The sequence below is a fragment of the Paramacrobiotus metropolitanus genome, unplaced genomic scaffold (genome assembly GCF_019649055.1).
Source record: "Paramacrobiotus metropolitanus isolate TYO unplaced genomic scaffold, Prichtersi_v1.0 Parri_scaffold0000099, whole genome shotgun sequence".
Taxonomy (NCBI): Eukaryota; Metazoa; Tardigrada; class Eutardigrada; order Parachela; family Macrobiotidae; genus Paramacrobiotus; species Paramacrobiotus metropolitanus.
Window position 1 is genome coordinate 68,014 of NW_026570319.1, and position 26,506 is coordinate 94,519.

The 26,506-nt window shown below is 41.9% G+C and overlaps 2 long non-coding RNA genes across 2 annotated transcripts; both read right to left on the bottom strand.

Moving 5' to 3' along the window:
* Positions 1–2,385: 2,385 nt before the first annotated feature.
* Positions 2,386–4,955, bottom strand: LOC129597009 (uncharacterized). Its single transcript, XR_008691507.1, has 5 exons — positions 4,653–4,955; positions 4,487–4,574; positions 3,599–3,776; positions 3,240–3,500; positions 2,386–2,518 (listed from the first exon to the last, which is right to left on the bottom strand). It is a non-coding gene; the product is annotated as an uncharacterized LOC129597009 (long non-coding RNA).
* Positions 4,956–7,415: 2,460 nt separating this feature from the next.
* LOC129597027 (uncharacterized) lies at positions 7,416–8,513 on the bottom strand. The gene is made up of 3 exons (XR_008691508.1): positions 8,118–8,513; positions 7,804–7,926; positions 7,416–7,666 (listed from the first exon to the last, which is right to left on the bottom strand). It is a non-coding gene; the product is annotated as an uncharacterized LOC129597027 (long non-coding RNA).
* Positions 8,514–26,506: the final 17,993 nt, after the last annotated feature.

Here is a 26,506-nt window from a genome sequence, read left to right on the forward strand (position 1 = left end):
GTCTTGGTGTGAAGTTCCTTTCATTTTTCGGCAATCCCCATCCCGTAAGTATGCACTCGCTGAGTGTATAATCGCGCGATGGGGTGTGAAGAAATAGCACTGATTGCGCTGGGAGTTTTTCGTCCTTTTATTTATATATTACTGCAGTCCGCTGCTCGACAGCATTAATTTTCTTAATTGTTAGAAATTTGGAGGTTTGTATGAGTGATGGTAGATGACAAAGCAAGCGCGTGGAATCACTTTTCTATATAACTAGACTTATTACTTGCTCAAGACTTCATGCAAAAAATTCAAAACGACAAAAACAGTGACGTCCGCCGCTTGAAACAATTAGAGCCGCCCGGTGTATCAGCGCTTTTGCGGTGTATTGTATATTGCAAATTCTCGTGCTGTTACTTTTCAATTTTTGCTATGAAAAACGGTTTTATATTCAATTTTTCTATTCAAAGAGGAATTAAGGATAAATCATAAGAAACGATTTTACTTTTAAAAAATGCGTTGTTGGGAAGCATAGTGATGCGAAAATAACCGATTAGCCATAACGGCGCAAAGTAATGGGAAATTTGCAAGACCTACAGTACATAGTATATACGTAGTACTCGTACTTTTCCAGTGTTACTATAATATTATTGCAATTCGTTCCTGCTTGCACTGTCGTCAAGGTGGCGGCTGTTATGACCAGTTTTCTAATGGCAACGTTAGTGGCTATCACTTACCTAATAACTTTATTTCCGGACCATCAGAATGTGGATGATGCCCGCTCAGAAAACACTATCCGGGATATACTCTTTTTGCACTGACACCATCCATGTAATTATGTAGTCATAACCGTTTTGTGCATTTCGCCAGCGGAATCTTGGTAAGCAAGTAAATCAAAGAACAACTTGTCTAGATTTTTTACGCATTACTTATCCGCTACCTTCTAAGCGTCGCTCGGTTTCTCTTTGAATAATCATAGAATGTGTTTCGGTTTGCATAATCGGTTTCTGTTTGCATAATCACAGCCAATCATTACGTTATCATCGCACTCGCAGCGTGCATATTCGTTATTTCTGTGTTGTCTTGCACTTTAGAAAGCCTGACTTTCAGCAATGCTCCAGATTACCGCAAGGCAAATTGCTCACTGCGGCTCATTTTTATTGGGAATTTGTATCGCTAAAAAAAACCAGAAGAATGCAGTGTGTACAATCATACTGCACTGGCTTCGCCACGTCGTGTTTTCCGAGCATACAGATGCAGATATTCGGAAATCATGACGTTACGAAGCCGGCGGACGAGGATGTGGCCGTTATAATTGAAGATGTCCACTGTTTTCCACAAGTTCATTTACGACTTACGAGGAACACCATCACGGCATCTGACAGTGGGCCTTTTTGCCGTAAGTAACAGAAGTATTTTTTTATTTTAGTACGATATTGTAAGAACAGCTACTGATATCCCTGCAGGATGATCCTGAATTTATGAACCACATAGCTCCGGCTATCCTGGCGGACCCGGGATCGCCTACTGCAGACTACGTACTGTTGTTTTTACCGGATGGATAACCGATGGTTTCGTCGTGAGTCGTGACACCGAATATACATGAGTTGGACGTAACGCCGCATGAGATTTCGGTGGTTTGCCGAAAACTGGAGCCCTCGTTCTGTACGGCGTATCTTTACTACAAATGTATGTTGTACAGAACCAGGGAGACGGTTGGGCCCAGCGATGTGCCATTTTATTTCAGTGGCAGTTACGGTAAAGGTGATGACAGAATTATAACACACCAGCTAGTATTTTAATATTTAAAAGCATACTTTAAAAACGCTTAAAACTTCAGAACTTTTGTTACTGTGAAACATTTAAGATGACTACAGTAAGTATAAAAATTATACAAATAGGCAACCAACCTTCTTTACTTACATCCAGGATCAAAAAATAAGCAGTTAACTACTCAAATTTTTTTTATTAAAAAAAGATCAAGTTGTAGTTGTAATCAGCACACAACAAGTGTTATTCGCCTGCAACCATAACGTAAAAATTATTAAATAAATATTATATTGGCCGAAGCCGGTAGTCGCTTTTATGGGGCCGGTTTCGAATGCGTCAGTGTCGACCTGGAATGTCAGGAAAGACGCGTACATGTGCACCACCAGAATTACTACGGCTGTGATGATTATTACTATAAATCGCGTTGGAATCTATTTGACTGCTACAGTTGTTAAGCTGTAGTCTTTATTTAGTTGTTGCTTTTTTTTATTTACTCTGTAGTTCTGATTTCCTCGTAGATTTTTTTTTTATTTTTATATTAGACGGAACGTGTATAAACCAGTTTCCGGTGTACTAGCGACAAGATTTTCAGAAACGACATGCATAAATTTCGCATAAGCTACACAAAAATTTCAAGCCATTGGTTTCCGTTCGGACATAAAAATCAGTCGACGGCGGGGACCAACGTCAACTGATCACCCAACGGGATCGTTTCCGGGTCGCATGACATCTGCCGACTGGAAGCATGGCCGGGGACGGCTGCAGCTGACTAAGGTGATAGATGACTTAAGGGAAGTGGCCCGGTACATGGTAAAAAATCGTGTACATGCGCGAAAACCTACACTTTCGCACACTTTCCAACACAATTTGGTTTGTCTTATCACATTCTCTAGCCAGACGATTTGTATACACTGGCGTGAAAACCGTTTGTGCGGGCGGTTGGGGAGTTATGGCTGTTAGAAAATACCAAAAAGTTTAAATGCATTCAGGTGTACCAAAAGTCTTATTATGGACCGATCTCCTTCACATTTTGCACGTAAATCCACATGGCCACGAAGATTGTTTTTACACCAGTCCAGACTTTCGTGATATTAGTCAAATTTTAAAACGAATTTGAAAATTTTTGAAATACATTTTGAAATTTGAAAAGCATGCAAGAACATTGGATCGATGTAAAAGCGTTCTTGGTGGTTATGTGCATTTACGTGCAAATTTGAGGGAGATCAGTCCATAATGAGACTTTAGGTACACCTGAATGCATTCAAACGTTCTGGAAATTTCTAACGGCCATAACTCGCGAACCGGATGTTACGCGCACAAGCTGTTTTCACGCCAGTGTATACAAATCATCTGGCTCCAGAATGTCATAAAACAAGAGAAAAAGGATTTGGGAGTGCGCGAAAGTGAAAGATTTCGTGAATGTACGCGACTTTGGTACCATGTACCGGGCCACTTCCCTTAATTAATTTCAGGCGCTGTTTGGTTCGAACCTGTTCTTCAGTTAAGTAATCCTGATGGAATTTTGCATAAAATAATCTGTAGTTATAAGCATTGTGCTGAAGTGTTGTTTGATTCTTTCGAATTGCACTTTCGGTACAGGTATATGTTGGGAGCAAGGAGCGTGCAAGTACGACGTAATGGAAAGTAATCCTGACTGATCATCAGTTGGGATCACTTCCGGACCTCCGGTACATCGTATCCGCAGAATGGGATGGTCGACGACGACTGCAATTGTCAACCTCCAAGACCGGCTGCTTTTTGGATAGCCACGGCAGCAAAAGTAAAAAGAAAGTCGTTTTACTTAGTGATTCCTACGAATCACTCGTCATTGTTGCTATTATTGTATTACCGTATCACAAAATTGGTTCCTTAGAGGAATCCGCTGCCCACCCGGCAACGACAAGTGTTGGCCAAAGTGTGCTACATGCTCTTCAGGACCTGTCATTGCGTGGAGAAAGGCACAAAACTAAGCATCTGGAGGAAGCAGGCGCCCTGTATTCTGCTGGCGGAATGCGGCGCGAATCGCACTAAAAATAAAAAAAATAAAAATATGAAGAAATTTTCACAAAGAGGACGGCTTTCTGCCAATAAGGGGGCAATTAACTGGTCCACGAGATTTTCCTCATCGCGGGGGTGTAGCCGTTTTCGAATAATTTTGATAAAGTTATTTAAAGTATATTCCCTGTTTCGTATTGTTGGTATACATTGCGTAACACGTGGTAATCGGTGCTTTTGTTGATGTCCCTATAACCAGAAGTTGCACCGTTTACTGCATATATTTGTCTGGCATTTGTTTGATGTCCGATAAGGGCCAAGAAAATTTTCTCCAGGCCGATCACGGTGTCTGATTCTATGTTGCATAAGATGGAACGAGTACCGGTACTTGCATGTTGTTCATATAATTATTTCGTCTGAAAGGTTTATATTTATGTTAATCAGTTACCGGGACGTGTTTTTCATCGCTGTTTCCACTGTAAAAATACGAGAAAACGTATATATGAAGCTGATAAATAGTTAATCAATGCCAGGGTTAACAATCATTATTAAGTGACAGGGTTTTTGATTTTAAGAAAAATTAATTGCTGATACGGGCTTTTCTTTGGTGTTTCAGTATGTAATGTACACGTATATGAAAGGGTGCACAATCAGTCGAAAACACATAGCGAGCCTGTATAGCAGTTTGTAGGAAATTTGTCGGTTTCCAAACAAGTGTTGTGTTACGTAACGTTACACTTACTATGGGTGGTCAAAATCTTCTGTGTAATCGATGCGTGTCGGGTAAAGGCCAGAACAAGTAAAACCAACCCGATGAATCAGCCAAAAAACTGTCAACAAATGATAAGACGAGTATGTTTGCGTGCCAGGAAGGAAACTGACCACCGAAGTGGAAACAACACAGTTACGTTTAATTCCAAATGCGGCGCCACACGAGCTAGCCTGCATCATGCGACGGCATAAGCAAGACGAACTGCGAATGTCCAGAGGTTCTTTTTTTTTCGTCCAGAGGTGTGGGTATGGTGTCAAGGAAATTTGGAATTAGCGCCGGGACAGCTTTACGGTACACCCGACGTGTTATATGTGCTCTATTATAATATACTGGTAATTCCGTAATTAATTAAACAAGCGACATATCAGTCCATAATATATAATATTATACAAATCTGGTGTACACAGTTGTTGGCAAGACGTTTAAAGCAAAGAGTTCTGCTGGCTGACATATGTGTAAGTCTGGGTAAGTAATGGTTGCGCTTCGATATCGAAGCGCAACGCTTACATGGAAGAGTAAGCTGATAACCCATCCCAAAATTCTTGTTTACGAATGAGCACGTTTGCTTGTTTACGCGCCGTTGACTCACGCTTTTTACCCAACTGCCGCGCAAACTGCCGCGTAAAGAATACACAGAGATTTTGACCACCCATACTGTACTGTATAGAGCTTCGATGCGCCGTGGACAACATGGTACAATGCGAGCAAGAAAGGAAGCTACGGGTTTAGGGTATGCGTTTAGCGAAGACAGCGAAAACCGGTTTGTACAGCTCGTACGCGCACAGACAGCCACACTCATACGTGTGATAAGTGAATGCGAGCGGATTTACCCACTCACACACACATGTGCCGATCGACCGATACAGCAAGGCAGCATTCAGCTTGCGCTTTTTGGCAGCACTGGAATCCGCTGTCTTTAGCCTATTTATAGTCACAACAGAGAGGCTGCATTGATCAACCAGCCTCAGCGGGCAAAAAAGACTGTTCGCTGGCTTTTTAACATAGACCGTAGCCTCCTCATTTAGTCAGATTGTAAGTCCATCCATTGCGGAAGTTGCAATGTTGTATTTACTTATACCAAATTAACCGGAATTAAATGATGTTATGTACTAGATGGTACATAGATACGTATCTATAGCAAAAGTTTTGCAAACGATCGCGGCGTCCGATTTTATAGCAAATTCCATCTTTATATAATCGCTTCGTTAAAATTAAGACTTGTACCTCCGCTGATGTTTTTCAATAGTAAGTTTAAAAACGCTGCGCCTGCGCCACGCTAAAATGTCTATTCCTTTACGTCTTTACTACCTTATTCTTCGTTTTTTCTAGTCATGTCTATTCTCCTTTCATTCTATCATAATGTCCAAGCAAGATTATTACGTATAATATATCGAAGATGGAATGTTGTTGATTATGCCCTGATTCATGGAATATGTATTACGCTTTTTTTCTCACACTCCAAGTACCTAATGGAGTTCTTTCTTACAGGAACTTTAAATTGAGAAGTTAACATTATTTTCTTCTGCGATTACAGACTTTAGCCACTGTACAAATTATTGCTTACTCTTTGTGCTTAGCCGAAAGGCTATGGAAAAGAAATTCGAAAAAAATTTTGCTTAAATTCTTTTTGCATAATGCCGATTACCAGTTAATAACTGGTAATCGGCATTATACAAAAAAAATTTAGGCAGAACTTTTTAAGCAAAACCTAACTGGCAGTTTGGTATTTTCTAACTACCTCGGCAAAAAAGTAATGATGTTACGAAAGGAATTGAATCTCGTGCATACGAACCCAGAAGCGTTACACAATCAGTTTCACAAGAATTAACATGGTCAAGTTGCGTAAGCCGTTCTTCTACCTGCATATCATGCAACTAATAGCTAACAACATAATATGTACTAAATGTTAAAGGATTTACAGTACATGGTACGTTTCCAGCATTACTACATAGATTTTGTAATTCATTGCTCCTTTGCACTGTCGTCCACGGTCCACATGACGGTTATCAGTTTATTAACAGCAACGTTAGTGGATATCGTTCACCCAGTAACTTTATTTCCGAACTATCAGAACTCTGCAGATTCGAGGCGATCGTGAAGCGGTCCATCATGCCTCATCGCTAAACGTGAATGATTTCCCTTTAGAAAGTTTATATCCGGAAAATACTCTTTTCGGATCGACACCATCCACATAATTATATAATCGTGGCCTGTTTTGATGACAGAACGTGATTCAACTGTCTTTAAAACACACTTTTAATGCTTGGGCGAAATTTTTTATTTGGGTACTCGTACATTTTAGCAAGGTGATGAAAACTACAAACTGTTAGGATCTGCTTTTCGCGTGAATGTTTCTTTGCCCGGTGTAATTTACAGTTGGATTTACTTGTAAAAATAATTTGAGATTTTAATGCACAATAGCTGCGCCGGTAACAATGTCGGTTAATTTTGTAGTGAATAAAATTAACGTAGTACATAGTACTGTACGTAGCATATAGTGTGTAATTTTAGAACATAAATAGCACTTACAAATTACAATTACATTTTTTGTACGCAGCATAGTTTCTGTACCCCGGTTCGACAGCAAGCACTTTTTTAACGTGTGCCGGCCATTGTCGAAACGTGACTGAGCGTTGCTCAAAATCTCTCCATCGTGCATTGTTAACGTCCTGTGCGTGTATAGTTTTAGTAGAGTTATCGTCGCTTTCCCGACGTTACAGACGACGTGTCGAAAGTGTGCCACTGAATGTGGTCTTAGGGTGACGAGGTGGCCCAAAATGTGTGTTCATCCCATTGGGATCGTTTGTGCAAGCTATGGTCAAGGTACCGTAAAAACGTGAGGACGGCGTAGAAAACGCATGTTACGCCCGTGTAACCGTGTTTACCGTACCGACGCGTGCCAGTTCCGGTTTTTATTACGACATTTAAATATTGAGCAACACGGATATTACTACCACAGACAGACAAATTTAATTCTTAACTTGATTAAAACAACAACGACTAAAAGTAAGATACAAAATTTGTATAATACACTGAGTTTTACGTAATATAAAAAACAAAACAATCTGTTCAAGTACGAGCATATCCAAATACGAGTCCAAGTACACGGGAAGCCCAGACAATATTGTCAATTCCGCTTTGGCTAAAGATCTGAAAAGATTGTAAACGAAAAATTCAATTTACAGATAAAATTTACAGCTTCGAAAGGCATTAACAGTTTGGTCCGAACTAGCTCTATGACAAAAAAACTTTATTGTTTCACATTTTAGTAGCATGTTAGAACTTACACGAGTCACGACGGCGACTAGCTTGTTTCTTCATCCACGGCGACGAGTTCGTCATCATCGAATTCTTTGCGAGGGGTGTTATTTCTGCTCTGCTCCGCTTTTCTGGCTTCAGCCAACGTTTGTCTGAAAAAGGGTTGCCAAAAAATAGTTTTTCACAAAAAGTTGAATAAAGATTCAAAACAGAAATAGCTCATTGCATCTAGAAATAAGCCATTACAAATAAATGGCGTTATCGTCCAATAGTCTGTTCGTTACATACATAGTTAACAACTAGCTTACAGAGCCTTTGGCGATATCGCCGCATTTAGCCTTACCTTTTGATGGCAGCTCGACATGCAGCAGTTTCTTCTCGTCTCCCTGCGTCCTTTGCCATCCTTAGATTTTGACGATATCGTCATACGTGCCCTTGATAATAAATTATTCTGCGAGGGAAGGATGCTGATGAGCGTCGGGGATAGCGATAAACGCTGGCAAGGGGCTAGGCTGGAGCTGGATCTTTGTATTCTGCCAGTCAGTAGTGTAGATAGCGTCACACTGTACGGTAAAGCCCGAACAAGTTTCGTACGAAAGATCCTGCTTCTTCCTTTTCCTACCGCCATTTCACTACGATATCGCAAAAACCCCAGAAAAGCTAACTTAGTTCTCTTAGAATGCAGTTTGCTGGGGATAATAAAAAAACAGACAAAAATTAGAAAGCTAAGTTTCTAAACGTGAATATCAACTGCGCTGCGCAGATGCAAAGAACGATGCACGTTTATCGTGGCGCAGCTGATTCAGTAATTCTGCAATCTGACGCACCGCCCCCCGCGTACGCAACCGGAAATGCGCTGAGTGGAAATATTCGCATTAACAAAATTGATGAAATTGCGAGTATTACTCCTAAAAAGTAACATTTGAATCATAAAAAAATTCTTAAATATTATCTATTGCTCCGCACAAATATTTTAAATTCCCAAAATATCAACAGACGAAATCGTCAATAGCTTGCAACAATTTTCCTCAGAAAGTTCTTGCTGAGAACCGGAATTAACTCATTCAAAAAAAATATATTTAATTTTAGTTTTGTCTGTGCAGAATTTGTGTTCAGCGCGTGTTCGTAACGTACTGCGCAAAGCACTAAAACAGCCCGTGCTGTAAACGGCGGCATGACACACCGAGCACCTCGGATTCCGTGGCCGTGACGGGCTGTTTTTTGCAGAAACAAACCGGGTACTGCTATCTCGCACATGTCCAGACTTTTGCATGATGAGAGCGGTAGACACTGAAAGTCAGTGTGTGCGAATCATAAATGGATGGGTTCATACAATATACGCCGCTGCACTGTAAAATAAATAGACAGTTTCAGGTTAGCGGTACAGTATATTTTTGTCTACTACAGTTTCAGTTTCAGCTACAGTTTCTACTACAGTTTCAGTTTTTGTTTACTACAGTTTCAGGTTGGCGGTACAGTATATTTTTGTTACTTCCTTTTTGTTTATCAGCCGGAGTAGTAAGAGCGGAAGGCGTGCAAATAATATGTATTATGTCAAAGCGCCTCAATCATGCCGGTACGCACGCCAGTGCGGCGTGCCGGCTTTGGCCAGGCTGCTCTTCCTCTTCGCCGTCCTGATGGAATGGTACGACTACGAGACCTGGAAGAGCACCCGGCCCAGGCTTCAACGCTTGATCAAAGTCATCCTCGTCTAGGAAGACTGCTGGATCAACGGCATCCCGTTGCTGCTTTTCTTAAGGACAGTAATGTATTGCTGGCTTCCCGCTAACTCGGGCGTGTTGATAGCGTATTGACCTGCTGGGACTGACAGGAAGTGCTCACCCCAAACCACTGAAAGCAATACAATAATTCTTTAACCAGGGTTCATTGTCATTGGCCCAGCTGGCAGAAACGCCAGCTAGTCCAGTGATTCTGATACCATACCGTAGAAAAGGTCTTTTCTACAGATAAGTACCATGATTAACAATTCCCACTCACTGCAATCCAGTGCAAATTTGGCTTTAGTCCAGCTGCCAGTCGATACTCAATCAATCTAATGGTTGTTACTACCTACCAAAAGAAACGTCCTTGCTACAGTTAATTACCACGATTAACAGTTCCCATTCACTGTGAACGTGAGCACAAAGGTCATAGCGATTTCACTAATCAATAGCGATCACACTTCTGTGCCTTAAGACACGGTCACGCGTGGCTGAGTTATCTTTCTCTCGTCGAAAGAACTAGCAGAATACAGCAATCGCAAAAGTGCGACTGTGTAAAGCGTTATTGCTCGTACAGGTGCTGTTTTCTTGTACTCATACCACTTGTTATGAAGCGGTTAGCATTTGTATGCCTCCGAATTCTGTTCAGTTAATCGCTTCAGTGCCTAACCAAATAAATCATCAGTGAATTCGTTCGCTGTTAGTAACCAGTGTCCTGCATGCCATCTGAACCAGAACGTGTCCAGTTCAGATATTTTTTTTCGGTGCAACAAGAAATGCTAAACTGGACACATTCAGTTCGAATCTTGATTCGTGGTTAAAACCGTTTTTGAATTGGACTATTTTATTGCCTATGGCTGTTGATAATAGAATCCATGCGTGAAATATTGTACTGCGGCGCAGGTAAATTAGTAATCACGTCGTATGGCTGTATTGAGTAAGGATTTATTCATATTACTTAATGTTTACAGTTTACTATACTTATCGCACCGGCGAATACATCGATATTGTAACAGTGGCATATCTGGCTACTGTTCTAGTGGGATGGCGATCAGCCTTACCACGATTAAACGGCTGTTGGTGTGAAAGGTGGCACGGCCGGCAACGATGCTGGCCGAGGACGCTCTTACAGATGTAACGCAATTACACAGGTGGCTCCGATTGGCATATTGTAAAATGCGCGGTGAAGTTCAACAAGTTTATGCGAATCAGACATTTGAGGATCTATTTCGTTAAACAGAATTTCCAACTCCATCAGAAATGTCTCAATATTTGACCCTTTCTTGAACACCTTTTTTGATAATTCAATGCGTTTCTTTATTAAGTAATCTTCAGGGAAAAAGCGGTCAATTAATTTGCATTTCCACTCTTCATAATTTAATTTCGAACATGTGGGCCAACTGCGCTCAAAATACAGACGTGCTTTATCACCAAATTATGTAGGTAAGATACAAATTCTATCTTCTGAACTCCATCCAATTGCGTCAGCAGCTCTTTCGAATTGTTGAAAGAACGCAGTGATATAATAATCAGGAGTATCATTAAAAACTTTAATATTGAAATCTTTTGCAGTATATCCGTAACGCGACTGTAACGCGAGCACTTGTACCAAGCGGTTAATATCAAGCGGCAGTTGTACAGTAGTAATGTTTGTATCGGTATGAGCGGATGCGGCGTGCTGCGCGGCTGTGTGCGCGGCATGCTCTCTCTGTGCGGTTGCTAACGGAGCGCTGTGCAAAGCAGTTTGAATGAGTGACTCATCGGAAGGCTCATCATCTGAAAAGGTAATTAATGTTTCTTCCTGTTTATAACGTTGCTCCAGTCTGTCGTGTCGAAGCACTGGTTCTGTGTGGCTGATGTGAGTGCATGCTGTATTCCCACGCACTGCGCTCTGTCCACTGTTTTCCCTTGACGGTGCATGTGTAAGGCTGCGGGCCGGTTGGACAGAGGACCAAGACTGGACAGCAGACGTTGACGCTGCGTGTAATGTCGACAGGGAAAGCGCGTTAATCTTTCCAGTGTTATCATTGTTGATACAAGTGTTCGGCAAAGTAATGTTGTGCTTTAACATGTAGGAAGATAATTTATCAACATAACCTGACCTAGAGACTTTCCGATTAATGTACACGTTTAGACTGTTGCTGATGTCCTGCAACTGCGCTTTGGTGAGTTCACCAAGCTGAGACTGCAAATTTATTTCCTCAGATTCCATTGAACTGGTGGACCATGACAGTTAATGTTGTGCTCTCAGAGCATCTAGACCAGTGTTTACGATACACAAGGAAGTTTTGGCGCGAACCAGACCACGGCGGCACAGCGGCGCCGGGTGAACAACGGTAATATAACGGTTAGCCAAAGCGCGAACAAATAATGCAGCAAAAATTATTTTTCTATATTCGCAGTTTTAAGATTTTCTGATAAAATGGCATCGTAACAGGAACAGTGATATTAATTAATTTAGCGTTCGGAAAATTAATATAAAACTTTGATGTTATTAATGTATCAAGACCGAAAAGCAAATCTCACTGCGTCAACGGACACAGTAAACACTCACGAAACGGCGATCCGTTCCGGGACTTCCGCTGGTTGGTGTGGGAAGTGGTGATATTATGGAAATTGCTGGTATATGCAGGCGTCCAGGTGGAATGGTTCTTTACAGGAGCGCCATGTAACAGTGGCCTATCTGGCTACTGTTCTAGTGGGTGGCGATCAGCCTTTACCACGATTAAACGGCTGTTGGTGTGAAGGTGGCACGGCCGGCAACGATGCTGGCCGAGGACGCTCTTACAGATGTAACGCAATTACACAGGTGGCTCCGATTGGGATGACGCTAGTTCATCCCAAGCGGTCAAACGCAACAACGTAACTCAAGGCATGTTTAATGACAAGGGAATCAAGAACACAGCAAGGTTGTAAGCAAGGGTTTCAGCAAGAGGAACAATCAAGTAGATGCAAGCTGTAGCAAGCTGAGCACAAGACTGAATTCTAGAAGTTCATGAGAAAGGAAACTAGCCGGTAAAGTGGACAAATTCATAACGCGATGGAATGATTCATCATAACTAGGCGGTCTTATCGTTCGTACAAATACTATCGCTACAATATTGTACAATCATGAGACCGCTATTTCGCGAAAACTGGCCACGAGTAGCCACACTTCGTGCTTCTTCAGACATTTTCTTTTAATAATTAATTATTACCTTTCTATTCCGTAATGTAATTAATAAATTGCATTAAACTATTTTTTCGGTATTCACGGCTAACTGGCATTGGTAATTTGCGTCGCCGGCATTGCCGGCAAGTTGCATTCTGTGACGTTGTACGTAATGCTGTGCCGCTCTCTGAGGAAGCCGATCGCGATTCTCATGAACGGATTGATCGTCGCCGCCCGCTTGTGGTGTTACTTGTGGATGGCATTCCCCGTAATCCTTTTGCATTGGTTCACGGTTAACCATTCAACAGCCGCCAAAGTGCCGCTGAGTCGATGTCTTACTGCTGGACGGTTATCTTTCCCATCACAGCCATACTACGCGACTGTACTGTAACAGTGCAGGCGCGTACTGATTGAAGCGGCGATCGCGTCGCGCAGCAATTTTATCTGGACGCATTTGAACTTGAAGTAAGATTTCTCACGGATTTTGTATCACCATTATGAAACTAATGTAAGAAACTAACAGATGTTAGGATTGCGTAATGTCAGTCAATATTATTAAGAATGCTTCTTTTTAAGCTAATGCATATTAGGAAACTGATATAGACATTTAAGAAAGCTGAAAACTAACACCCATATTTTCCTTCTAATTATTATCAACGGTCGACGGCGCGACGCGTACTGGTGTACAACGCCATTCGATATTACACGGAATTCTTTCGAAAACAAAGCACTGCTGCTTAAAGCCATCGAAAGTCATCCTGCTTGTGACCAACGATGTGGAGTCCAAACTATTAGGAAATAGCAAGCCTTTCGTGTTGCCACTTGCATGTACACAATTTCCGCATGCATTTTTACAAGTAATGATTTCCGGTCGCCGGAAGTTGGTTTGTGTGTGGCTCGTAACGTGGTTAAACGAGCTGTTGGGTGGCACGCGTGCGTATACCTTTCACCCTAACAACCCACATACAGCCCAGCGAGATAGACGAGCCGGTTGCCATTAACTTTAACCTCCAAAACTTGCTGTAGTGCTTGTGCATTTATTCCTCAATCAAACTTCCCAATCCGGATATCAGTAGATGACAAAAAATCCATAAATTTTAATATATAAAAATTATTGATTTATGGAGAACGAAGAAAATTATGAGCGTTTGTGTTTTCTCGTAATGGGACCGTGTTATTTTACGCCTGTGAAAATACAGTATTGGAATCAATGGTATGTATTGTGGCGACAGTACTCATATGATGAGTCATATCCCGTAACATAATAATGCCGACAGCGCAGAGCGAACTATTGTTCTAACAATCTTTAGCAATCAGTAGAACATCTTTGAGTGCACATTGTGCAGTTTGTTAATATCTGGTGTTATAGCTCGCTAAACGCAGAAACTGCTGTTCTATCATCAAATGTGGAAGAAACGTTTTATTGCTATGAATAATACAGTTTGCCATCATAACCGCTAATAAGTAATTTTTTCGAATTCTACAGGACTTCATAGCGATTTGCAAAGCAATAAGAGTTACCGGAGCTTTTGCAACTTCCGGTTCATGCATAAGCATTGCCTAATTTCTGTTTTCAGAATGCTGACTACCGGCAAAGTAATTCTCTGATTAACAGGAGAGAAAGTAAGGATCTTACGAAAGGAATCGCATACGAAATTCGTACCACAATACGCATCGAGAAGCGTTACACAATAATCATTACGATCACGCAGTTTCAGCGGATTTTTTGTGCTCAAGTTGTGTAAGCCTTTCAGCAAATCTGTGTATCATGCAACCAGTAGCTAACAACACAAGTACTTAGTAAATGTTAATTTGCAGGACTTACGACACATTACTTATTCATTCCTCCTCGCACTATGGTCAGAATGACGGTAATTAGGATCAGTTTTCGACTGGCAGCTTTAGCGGCAATCGCCCACCCGATAACTTTATTTCCGGACCATCAAATATCTCTGTTGATTCGAGGCGGTCATGAAGCGATCTCTCATTGCATTCCGCGGATGGTGCCCGTTCAGAAGGAGAGCATCCGAGATATACTCTTTCTGGACTGATACAACCCACACATATAATTGCAGCCGTTTTGAGCACGTAGCAGGCGGAATTTTGGTAAGCAAGTAAATGAATCTCTCTAGATTTGTTTATGCATTATTAAACCACTTCTGTAATATTTTGTAAGCCTGACTTAGGTTCTGTTTGCATAATCATAGAGATTGCAACAGTCAGTATTTTCTCGTCGCAGCGTAGATATCCGCTGTTTCTATCTTTTCTTTGCGAACTTTAGAAGGCCTGACCTTCAGCAGAGCTTTAGGTTAACGCACGGCAAGTGCTTACTGCGGCTCACGTTTGCCGCCAATTGGTATATCCCCCCAAGAATCAGGAGAATGAAGTGTGTATTCACGAAACATGATGTTACAAAGCTGGAAGAAGGAGGCGTGACTATTATGTTTGAAGATGTCCACTGTTTCCCCCAAGTTCATTTCGACTCGTAATGGACTTGTGGAAAACAGTGGACATGGAGGAACACCCCAAAAGGATGGGGTTTCACTGGCGACCGCCCGTGGATGCGACTTTTTGAGGGAAAACAAATTTCGATAACCGCCTTCAGTCATCTTGTTCAGAATTTACGACGAATTCAGTGTTGCATACATTGGTGCTGTTTTTATCACCATAATAACCGGAACTGACTGATGTAATTTACTGGAAAGTACAGAGTACATACAGTAGCACTGCAGACAAATATCTATAATACAAATTTTGCAAGCCGGTCGCGGAGTTTGACTGTGCCGTTTATTCTTCAATCCGTTCGTTAAAATTAAGGCTGTACTCCAGCTTGTTAGAATTGCCAATACATTCGCTGGTGTTTTTCAATGGTTTGGCTGAAGACTTTAAAATGCCAATTCGTTTAATTCCCTATTTTTTTTATTTTGGTTCTCCATTTTTTTCATTTTTAATTTTAAATCTCTATCTTTTATTTATGCACACTCTCTTGCTTTCTACCTTACTTTATGTATAAATCTGCAATCTTCCTATTTTCACTATCGCAAAGGTAACACCATTCCAGACGCATTGCTCGTAACACGCACGGGTGATTTCTTTCAAGTTGGTCTGGACTCCTGGGGAACCTGTTTAACCAGACTAACCAGAATAACTTTCCTGTTTAACCAGATTAACTTTCCTGTTTAACCAGACTTATTATTTTGGTAAAGACCTTATGCAAAAAATTCAAAACGACAAAAAACAGGGACTTCCGCCGCTTGAAACAATTACAGCCGCCCGGTGTAACAGCGTATTTGCGGTGTAATTTGCGTTTCAAAATTCCCATGCTGTTACTTTTCAATTTTCGTTATGAAAAACGGCTTTACATATATTCAATTTTTCTGTTCAAAAAAGAACTAAGGATAAATCATAAGAAACGATTTTATGTTTGAAATATGCGTTGTTTGGAAGCATACTGATGCGAAAATGATTGTTTCACTGTTTTCCGTTGTATTATTCTACTTGCTTTGAAACGTATACCTTTTTTGTAAATACCAACGTTGGAAAACAAAATGTAGATGCGAAAATAACCGATTAGCCTTAACGGCGCAAAGTAATGGGTAAAGCAAAACGAACGTGACGCTGTGCGCGTGTTAAATGGTTTTCAGTGAAATTTGGACTGGTGATTTTCATGAAGTACAAAAACACATGTAATAAACGTACACGACTGATGCTTGAACTCATTGAAGAGTAACTGCAGAGATAATTGTAAAGCAGTAGTGTCTGGTTGTAGCCGTGTGAATTCTGAATCGAAATAAATTATTATGATAGTAAAAAGTTTAGATGTACACTGTTCATAATTCAGGTATCTCGAAGCACTGGAAAAAAGTCAGGCCAACAATATTTTGTAAAAAAGATTCATAGGTCGAAGGTCGAAATGACACTTTTCCTCCTGGTGATAAAATACAATTGCACGATGTCCGATAACCGCCAAACCCGACTGTATTTTCGAACACAATCTTCCCGTGGTGCCCATGTATTCGAATCAACTTTGTCTGTTAATGTAATATGATGGTCATACGCCTTTGCAGCCTGCGCAGGCATGCACCAGTGTAGCAAACAAGCACGAAGGTCATAACGTTTGTACTAATCAACAGCGGTCACGCCTCTGGACCGTGCGCCACAGTCACGCGTGGCTGAACTATCTTTTTCTTGTCGAAAGAACTAGCTGAAGATAGTAATCGTACAGTACGAGCACACATGAGGTATTTCTTGCACGTGTAATTTTTGCAGACGCTCGTTGTGAAGCGGGTTCACACTTGTATTTCTCACCTGATTCGGAACAGTCAATCAGTTTGTAATCGCTCGTCCTGTACATAACAAAACCTCATTTGAACTGGACACATTCAGTTCGAATTACGCTTCCTGTTTCACACCGTTTTTTCGCACTGGATGGATTTATTGTCCACTTATCCGTAATCGATATCGTGCGCGGAACGTTGGAGTGCGGCGCAAATAATCAAATTGTGTGGCCGTATTGGGTACGGAATTATCCATATTGACATTTTAATTTACTGTCCTGGATACTACAGCAAAAATTTTGCGAACCGATCGCTGTTTACATCCTGTAGTAGAACTGCACCTTTCGATATTTAATCATTTCGACCAAAGCAAGGCTTATACTGCCGCCTGTTTATATGGGCAACTCATAGTAATTTTCAATGGTAAGTTTCTGCCCCAAGCAAATATGTTCATCCGTTAATTTCGCTTTCTTGTTTCTTTTTCGTCTCTTTTACTTATGTCCATTCTTTTTCCTTCTACGATAATGTTCCAGGGGCAAGTGTTACGCAACATTATTCTGTTGAAATGTTGTATGAATTTGGTATGTATCCTAGTATTTATATATCCTGCTTTCTGGAAGGCGAAAGCACTACCTACACGCGCGTTTCTATGCATATTTCGGCATTCACCATCCCGTCAGTAAACACTCGCTTGTGTAATTGCGGGACGGGGTATGAAGAGAAAGCATTTGTGCTGGGCAATTTTTTTACTCTTCTATCATCTCCAAATTGCTGTTCGCTGGTCGACAGAATTAATTTTCTTAATTGTCGGAAGTTTGTGTCAGCGATGACAAAACAAAACTGCGCATTGGTGAGAAGATGAACTGGCCGACGCTAAAAGCGCTATTACGCTTTCTATCGTTTTCCCACTCCAAACACGTAATGGATGCAATTTCTCGTTATCCGAAATTGGAAATGTGAAGCTCAATATTTTGAATTAAGACGTTCGTTATTTTCCTCTCCGATTAAGAACTTTGACCACTGAACAGATTATCGCTTGATCTTTGTACTCGTACTTACCCAAAAGGCTTTGGAGGAGAATTCGAAACAGAATTTTTTTTTTGCATAATGCCGATTACCAGTTAGGTAATTCTCTATTTAACCGGGCAGAAAAGTATTGGTGTTATGAAAGGAATTGCATAAGAATCTCTTGCATACGAATCGCATACAAATCCAGAAGCGTTACACAATTACTTATCATTACGACCATGCAAGTTTCACAAGATTTCTTATGGTCAAGTTACGCAAGCCGTTTATCGAACCTGTATATTTACCATGCAGCTAGTAGCTGACAACATATATACTAAAGGTTTATTAGCAGGACTTGCAGTACATAGTCACTACATAGTACGAGTAACATTACATAGCGAGTAGTACATGGTACTTCGTACATTTCCAGTGTTATTATATTACTGCAATTCGTTCTTCCTTGCACTGTCGTCAACATGGCGGTTATTAGGACCAGTTTTTTAATGGCAACTATCGTTTACCTAATAACTTTATTCCCGGACCATCAGAATGTGGATGTGTGGATGATGCCCGCTCAGAAAACACTATCCGGGATATACTCTTTTGCTCTGACACCATCCATGTAATTATGTAGTCATAACCGTTTTGTGCATTTCGCCAGCGGAATCCTGGTAAGCAAGTACTTTACAGAACAATTTGTCTAGATTTTTTACGCATTAATAATCCGCTACTGTAATTTGTATGCGTCGCTCAGGTTCTATTTGAAAAAATCATAGAATTTGTAAAACTACGTACAGCCAATCATTATGTTATCGTCGCACTCGCAGCGTGCACAGTCGTTGTTTCTGTGTTTTCTTTGCACTTTAAAAAAGCCTGACCTTCACCATTGCTCCAGATTACCGCAAGGTAAATTGCTCACTACGGCTCATGTTTATTGGGAATTTGTATCGCTCAAAAAAAAGTGTAGGGGAATACAGTGTGTACAATCATACTGCTCCGGCTTCGCCACGTCGTGTTTTCCGAGCATACAGATGCAGATATTCGGAAATAATGACGTTACGAAGCCGGCGGACGAGGATGTGGCCGTTATAATTGAAGATGTCCACTGTTTTTCACAAGTTCATTTACGACTTACGAGGAGCTCCATCACGGCATCTGTACAGTGGGCCTTTTTTCCGTAAGCAAGAGAAGTATTTTATTTATTTTAGTACGATATGGTAAGAACAGCGATTGATATCTCTGCAGGATGTCCTTAAATTTACGAACCACATAGCTCCGGCTAGGTTATTCTGGCGGTACCGGGATCGCCAACTGCAGGCTCCTGTTTTTTGACCGGATGGGGAACCGAAGGTTTCGTGGTGACACCGAATATACATGAGTTGGACGTAATGCCGCATGAGATTTCGGTTTGCCTGAAACTGCAGCCCTCGTTCTGCACGGCGTACCTTTGCTACAAATGTATGTTGTACAGAACGAGGGAGACGGTTGGGGTCCAGTGATGTGGCATTTTATTTTCCACGAAGGATTGCAGGTTGTGTTTTGCGTCCTGCAGGTGAGCAGCCAGCTGGTGATAACTCACAGTTTGTCCAATGACAAAATCCAGATATTTTTCACAATCCGTATTCTATGCTTCAGTGGCAGTTAGGGTAAAGGTGATGAGAATTATGACACGCCCCCTAGTATTTTAATATTAAAAACATACTTTAAAAACGCTTGAAACTTCCAAACTTGTTTTACTGCGAAACACTTAAGGGACTACAGCAAGTATAAAAATTGTATAACTAACCAGCCTCCTTTATATCCACCGCATATCGTGCCAGTGTTTATATGCGTAAATTCTTATATTTGCTTATTTGTGAATAATATAAACCTATGTACTCGTAAAACTATATCAACAGTAACTTTCTGTGTTGAACCGGACGACAAAATGATGGTCGCCGCATATGTTGATGTACTTAAAGCACTAAACTGATGTTATTGCCCACCCATCGAAAAATCAAAATTCTTTCTCTGTGTCCAAGTGTATGGGATTCGACTTTTACAAATATTACACTTTTAATAATTGATTGCAATTTTTTATGCGGGTAATCGTGTACGTTAGCAAGTTGATGAAAACTAGGAACTGTTAAGACCTGCTTTTCGCGTCAATGTTTCCTTTCCCGGTGTAATTTACAGTTGTATTTTAAAACAACAGATCTGAATGCAGAACTATTGAGCCGGTAATAATGTCAGTAAATTTTGTGGTGATCAAATACAGTGCATAGCAGCATATCGTGCGTAATATCAGAAATAGTACATACTATCACAAAACACCTGGGCCTGGTTTCTGCGCATGATCAGTGCTATCCTTGTCATTGAATACTGCTGAACCAGCGGCATCCCCGTCGTTTGTCTTCTACACAACCTTGATGTAATGCTGGCTTCCCGCTAACTTGGACGTGCTTATGAAATGTCACTGAGTCTGCGCTTAATTCGATTTTAATACTGCTTGTTATTGTCGTCCTTGTCGCGATAAAATTTGTTTTTGTATATTAGTACTGCACAAGTTGGATAGTCAATCCGCCGCTGATTAAAGTGCACAAAATTTTGATTCGCTCTCACGGTGCAAACAGGGGCAGTTTTTTACTTCCGTTGCATTTCAAGTGCTCGTTTTACTGAAAAATTATAAATACCGGCTAGAATACAGAATTCCAAATCGCCTTTCATCTACATAATTCCGACCTGTTAAAAAATGAAACGAAAGCAGTATTGGGAACTGGGCTTAGTGAGTTCAGTCACAACTGGGAACAGGCTTTAGTGAGTTAATTTTGCAAACTTCTTACGTGGAATTAAGCCTGAATGTACTGGTAGTTATTCTGGGAAACAAGACAACATTTCCCCTAAACTGCAGTCATACATCTGAATAGTCTGCACATTACACAACCAGCGGCAGGTGGCGGGGTAGCGTTTACAATACTCAGCACGCTCCAGCTTAGAGACCTGCTGGGACATCCAGGAAGTAGGGACTGACATGAAGTCCTTACCCCAAATCAACGAAAGCAGTACAGTAATTCTTTCACGAGGGTTAAATTTCATTGGCCAGCTGACAGGAAACTGCAATCAGTTAAGTGGTTCTGATATCCCGTAAAAGTCTTTTCTAGAGGTAATTACCATGATTAACGATTCCCACGCGGTGTAACCGGATGCGATTTCGCCCTCAACCCAGTTGTCAGGATATGAAAATCAGTCTAGCGGTTCTCCCAACCTACCATCAGAAGAGTCATTTCCACAGATAATTACCACGATTAACAATTCTCATGCATCGTAAACGGACATTACAGCTGCAGCGCGGGTCGGCCAAGATTACCTTTGCCTTTGCCTTTGCCTTTTCACTTTGCCTTTTTCAACTTCACCTTTACCTTTGCCTTTGCCGCCCTCAAAACCATACCGTCCCATTTAACCTTTCCAAAACGCCGTTTTAAATACCTTTGCCGTCAGCTATGACCGTTGCATGACGCAACACCGTCAAACACTTTACCATTTTCGAACTTAGGTTGGGCATCCACGTTTGGGAAATTATTGCTCCAGTTATTAGAGAACAGAGTAGGAATTCTCATTTTGTTAGTTATTATCAATTTGTTAGTTTTTATTTTGTTAGTTTTTATCAATTATTAGAGTAGGAATTCTCATTTTGTCAGTTTTATCAATTTGTCATAGGAAAGGATAAAAATGGCGATAGTGATGAATGGTGATAGACCGAATGGCGATCACTATGCCCGTGGTCATCGCGCTTTAAGGGAAGTGTTCCGATATCTGTACTTATATGTATATAGTATTAAAACGATTCGTGTTCGATTTGTTTTTTCAGTAAACATTTTGCATTCCTCATTCTCAAACGCTCCCAACCATTTGTCGCGCATGTGGTAACTGGTAAGTACCATGTACAATTGTACAGGTACCTGTCACTTCCCTTAGATGAAGCCTTGAGAAAATCTTTCCCGCTATCCAAAATGCCTGGCTGCCTTTCTTCCGGTTTAAATAGAATTAGCGGAGCTAATTCCGGTTAAGACAGCGGAGAAGGATGAAAGGCGGATCGGGGAGATGCGGTTGGGCGCCGGTGGGGCGCTTGGGCAGTGGTCAGCTGTAACACTGTATGTTATGGATAAAATCATGGAAAGTTTGTGTATGTAGTGGTGCGATTGATGTAGCTGAGTGCAGTGTCTGAAAGTTAGTTCTGTGGCTGCTTGAATTGTGTTTGGGAATTTCTTGAGAATGCTGTGGTATAAGCTGTGCCGTGGTTGTAAGCTTAGGGCATTATATTACCGGCTTCGTGATGACCTTTATCGTGCTGCTTGTGTTTCCTATGATCAGTTTCTCGAGGTTCCAATCTATGTTATCGTAATTGACGATTTATGAATTTTCGCTGATTCATTTTTGGTTAATTTCGTTGCAATGTCGCGTCGTTTGAGATCGCAAATCGCTTCTGTTTCTTCTCTGCTGGAAGTGTCCGCGAAAGGTACGTCTTCAGCGCTGTCTGATGAGTCGGATGAATCTACAGGGACACTTTATCGTATTGCCCGTAAGAGTGAAAAGTCAGTTTCACCTCCCAGGAAGAAGTCACGCTCCCGTATATCGCCTTCCGTTGAGTCTCTGCTTCAAAGACAAAACGAATTGCAAGCTCAGATCGACATGTTGACATCTGCCCGGCATCACCGTCCGCCTCAGTCTGATGTGTCGCCAGATGTTGGTCAGCGTGACAGCATTTTAATCAGTGATAGCTCGTCGCCTGTTGTTTTACCGAAGCTTCCAGTAAGTGCGCGCCTTGGTCCATTCTTGAATTTGCCGGCTGTGGATCCGTCCATTGAAGCTGATCTGCGCAGTAACGAACGATATGTTGATTTTGCTGAATTGCTCGCCGCCACAGACTTCCAGTATTATTCCGTTCGGGATAAAAAGTCCTTCAAGCCGCCACCGATTGAATCATTTGCGCAGTGGGTTAGCGCATACTCCGTATTTATGGCTCATCGTACGCATTATTATCTTGATATGCGGCTTCCGCTGATTAAGAACTTGAGTGTAATGGCAAGTTTTGCGGCCAGTGGTTACTCTGTTAACCAGTGGTTGGGGTACGACCATCGCTTCCGCATGTTTGCTCGTACGCAGCCGTTTAACGTGGCTATATGGGAGAAATCCGATCAAGAAATCTTTCGGCAGTCTTTCCAGATGCAGCGTTTACCGGAAATACAGCAGACGCAACGCCTACCGGAACCGCAGCGCGGTGCTTGTAATAACTGCGGCCGTGTTGGACATTTTGCTCGTGAGTGTTGGATGCGGCCGGCTGTGGGTGTTGCCAGTACTAGCCGCAGCAGCACACAGCTTTTTCGTGACCGGCCGGCAGCGGCCGGCGGGGATCGAAAAAACGGTGCCGGTAGTGTGGGAAAAGTCATTTGTCAGGAATTCAAAGATGGAATCTGTTCAACTCCATGCCGAAAGAAACTTCGTCATTTCTGCTCACATTGCGGACGTGGAGGACACGGTTTTTATTCCTGCTATGAAGTCAATGATGCAAATAAAACCGGCAACAACCGCTTCGTCGTGAGAAATTTGTCCAGTTATTGGCAGACCACCCAGATCGGTTGTTTGTTGCGCAGATATCTGATATCTTATTAAATGGTGCGGATATTGGTTATACCGGCCCCCGCGTATCTTGGTCAGTGTCTAATATGAAATCAGCAGTTATTCATCATGATATTTTGTTAGCGTCTGTGCAGAAGGAAGTGTCATTAGGCCACTCTGTTGGCCCGTTTGATAAGCCGCCACTACCTAATTTTGTCTGTGATTCTCTGGGCGTTATTCCCAAGGCGTCAGGTGGACATAGAATCATTAATAATCTGTCAGCTCCGTCTGGCACATCTGTTAATGACTGCATTGACCGCCACACATATACTGTATCTTATTGCACGGTTGATGATGCTATCCGCTATCTAAAGACCGCTGGAAAAGGCGCCATTATGGTTAAATTAGATATAAAACATGCGTTTAGACTGGGGCCGGTTCGGCGTGAAGACTGGCATCTCCTCGGTTATCGTGTGGGGAATGGATACTATTTTGATATTGTATTACCGTTCGGCTCGCGTTCTTCCCCTTATTTGTTCTGTTTATTTTCCGATGCAATTCACTGGATCCTTTCGAATATCACCCATCATGAGTGGATTTTGCATTATGTGGATGATTTCCTTTTGATCGGCATGGCTGCATCGGCACAGTGTCGGCTTATACTTGACAGTTTTAATGATTTATGTGGCGCCATTGGTGTTCCTTTGGCAGTAGAGAAGACGGAAGGTCCAGCAACTGCCTTGACCTTTCTGGGTATTGTGCTCGATTCAGTTGCCGGTACGATCTCTTTGCCTTCTAAAAAGCTGGCTGAGCTTATTTTATTACTTGACAAGTGGGCGGATCGTATTACGTGTTCACAAACCGAGCTACAAAGCATCATTGGCAAGTTGCAGTTTGCTGCCAAATGTGTGCCGGTTGGCCGGTTGTTTTTGCGCCGTATGATTAATTTGTTACATAATGAGAACTGTTGTCGTTACGTGGAGTGTGTGAGTTTAACGGCAAGCAACAAGGCGCATGGGGTATGGACTTTACTTCCGGGCATCAAGCGGATACCAAGCAAAGAGCAATACGGACACGTATATATATAACATCATAAAAGAGGCACGTAGTGCCCCAACAGCCAAAATCATCCAAAATGCAAGCGGCGACTAGATCAGAAAACGACTTGCGAAGATCGTCGACGCGAGAGGTATATATCCGGAAGCAGTCACTCCGCCAGTTGCCCTGAGCTTGAATAGCCGCATCAGGTACGCCACACTTATGAGCAAAAGTGGCACCGCCTCGCCGGAAAGAATGGGTAGAAAAGGCAGCGGGTGCAAACCCGCTTACTTTTGCGACTTGTTTTAACAGCAGGTTAAACAGATGCGCGGACATGTAGCGTAAGGTGCCATCAGAATCAAAATAAGAAAATAAGGGGCATTTTGAGGGTTGATTACGTAACCTCTTCATTAAGGCCGTGACCGCGGTAATGGGACATACGGGATTACCGCCGATAGCGTGCAAGCGTAACGTTTGTTGTTGTGCGATAAAGCGGTTAGTTTTTAATTCGGTAAAGCGTATGACAAGCGTGTTATCTTTGATGCAAACATCTTTCTTTCGGAGGTAGCGAGTGTTAGTTTTACTTTTGAACAAATTACTGCGACGGAGTAAGGAGTGAAAGGCCACCACACATGCAGACCAAAAGGCTGTTCGAACTGGTTTTCGTATAGTGTGCAAGTTAGCGTAGATTTGGGATAAATCGTGTGCAGAAATGCCCGGTTTCCTGTTAGGGTATTCGCAACGGGAGCGTTTTACACCAGCAAGAGCTTGTTTAATAGCAAAATGCTGCAAATTAGGACTAGCGTAGTCCATGAGATTGTGCCAGGTACAAACCGCGGACAAATAGTTTGAAATGGATGAGTACTGAAATTTAGCTGATAAGTAAGCGATGTAGCGGCAGAGCGTGCGAGTGGAAGCTGGCATAGGGGTCAAATCAAAGATGGCGCAGAATTTACGAAAGTTTTCCCATTGAGATCTACGAGTGCGAAGGGAAGCACTGCTCAAGGAAGCGTGTCTCAATGTCTGCAACTGAGCATCCAGTTTCCTGATTGGGGTATCTATAAATGTAATCCACGTCATTATCTCTGCCATCAAGAGAGCAGTACTTTCTAATTGTAAGTAAAGACGACGGTTGTGTATTGAGACGGCTAAGTCGGTCAGCTGCGGTATTAAGCTTTCCCGGAATATGCTGAGCGTAAAAGCGAAAGTCATAAAAACAGGATGCGTAAAATATTAGCTTCAGCCATGACAAGGCTATCGCGGATTTTGTGGTTCCACGGTTTAGGAAGGCCACAGTTTGCGTATTGTCCGACAGAATGCAGACACTGCTACGGGACAGATTTGGCGCCCAAATCAACAGGGGAATACAAGCCGCTATCAATTCAAGATAATTAATATTGTCCAGAACTGATGCATCAAGTATGGGAGGCGCCACCCAGTTACGTAAGCAAGCGTGCGGAGGTGCGGTGCCTGTATGCCAGCTACCTGCAATATAATGTTGGCCCCAGGTAGCTCCAAACCCGGAAAAGGAAGCGTCTGTAGTGACATAGTGCACACAGCGTTGTAGCCCGAAGGCGGATGGTGCTAAGCCATTCAGTTGAATGGCAAAGCGCGCCCAGCAATGAAGTTCGGTTTTTAGTAGTTTTGATAAACGTAATCGATGGGAAGGGGCAGAAAGTTTCATCATAGCGTCGATGAAAATTCTAGTAAAAGTTCGTGCGCCGTAGACTGCTCGTGCTGCGAAATTCATGTGACCCACCAATTGTTGTAATTCCAATTTCGTAATTTTACTTTGCGTTTGGAAATGGTCGCACATAGCCATTAAGGCTGACATTTTGTCTTGTGGGAGTTCAACACGTTGTAAACAAGAGTCAATAATGAGGCCCAAAATTTTACGCGGCTGGTTGGGAATATTAGCTTTTCCCAGTTTACACTAAACCCA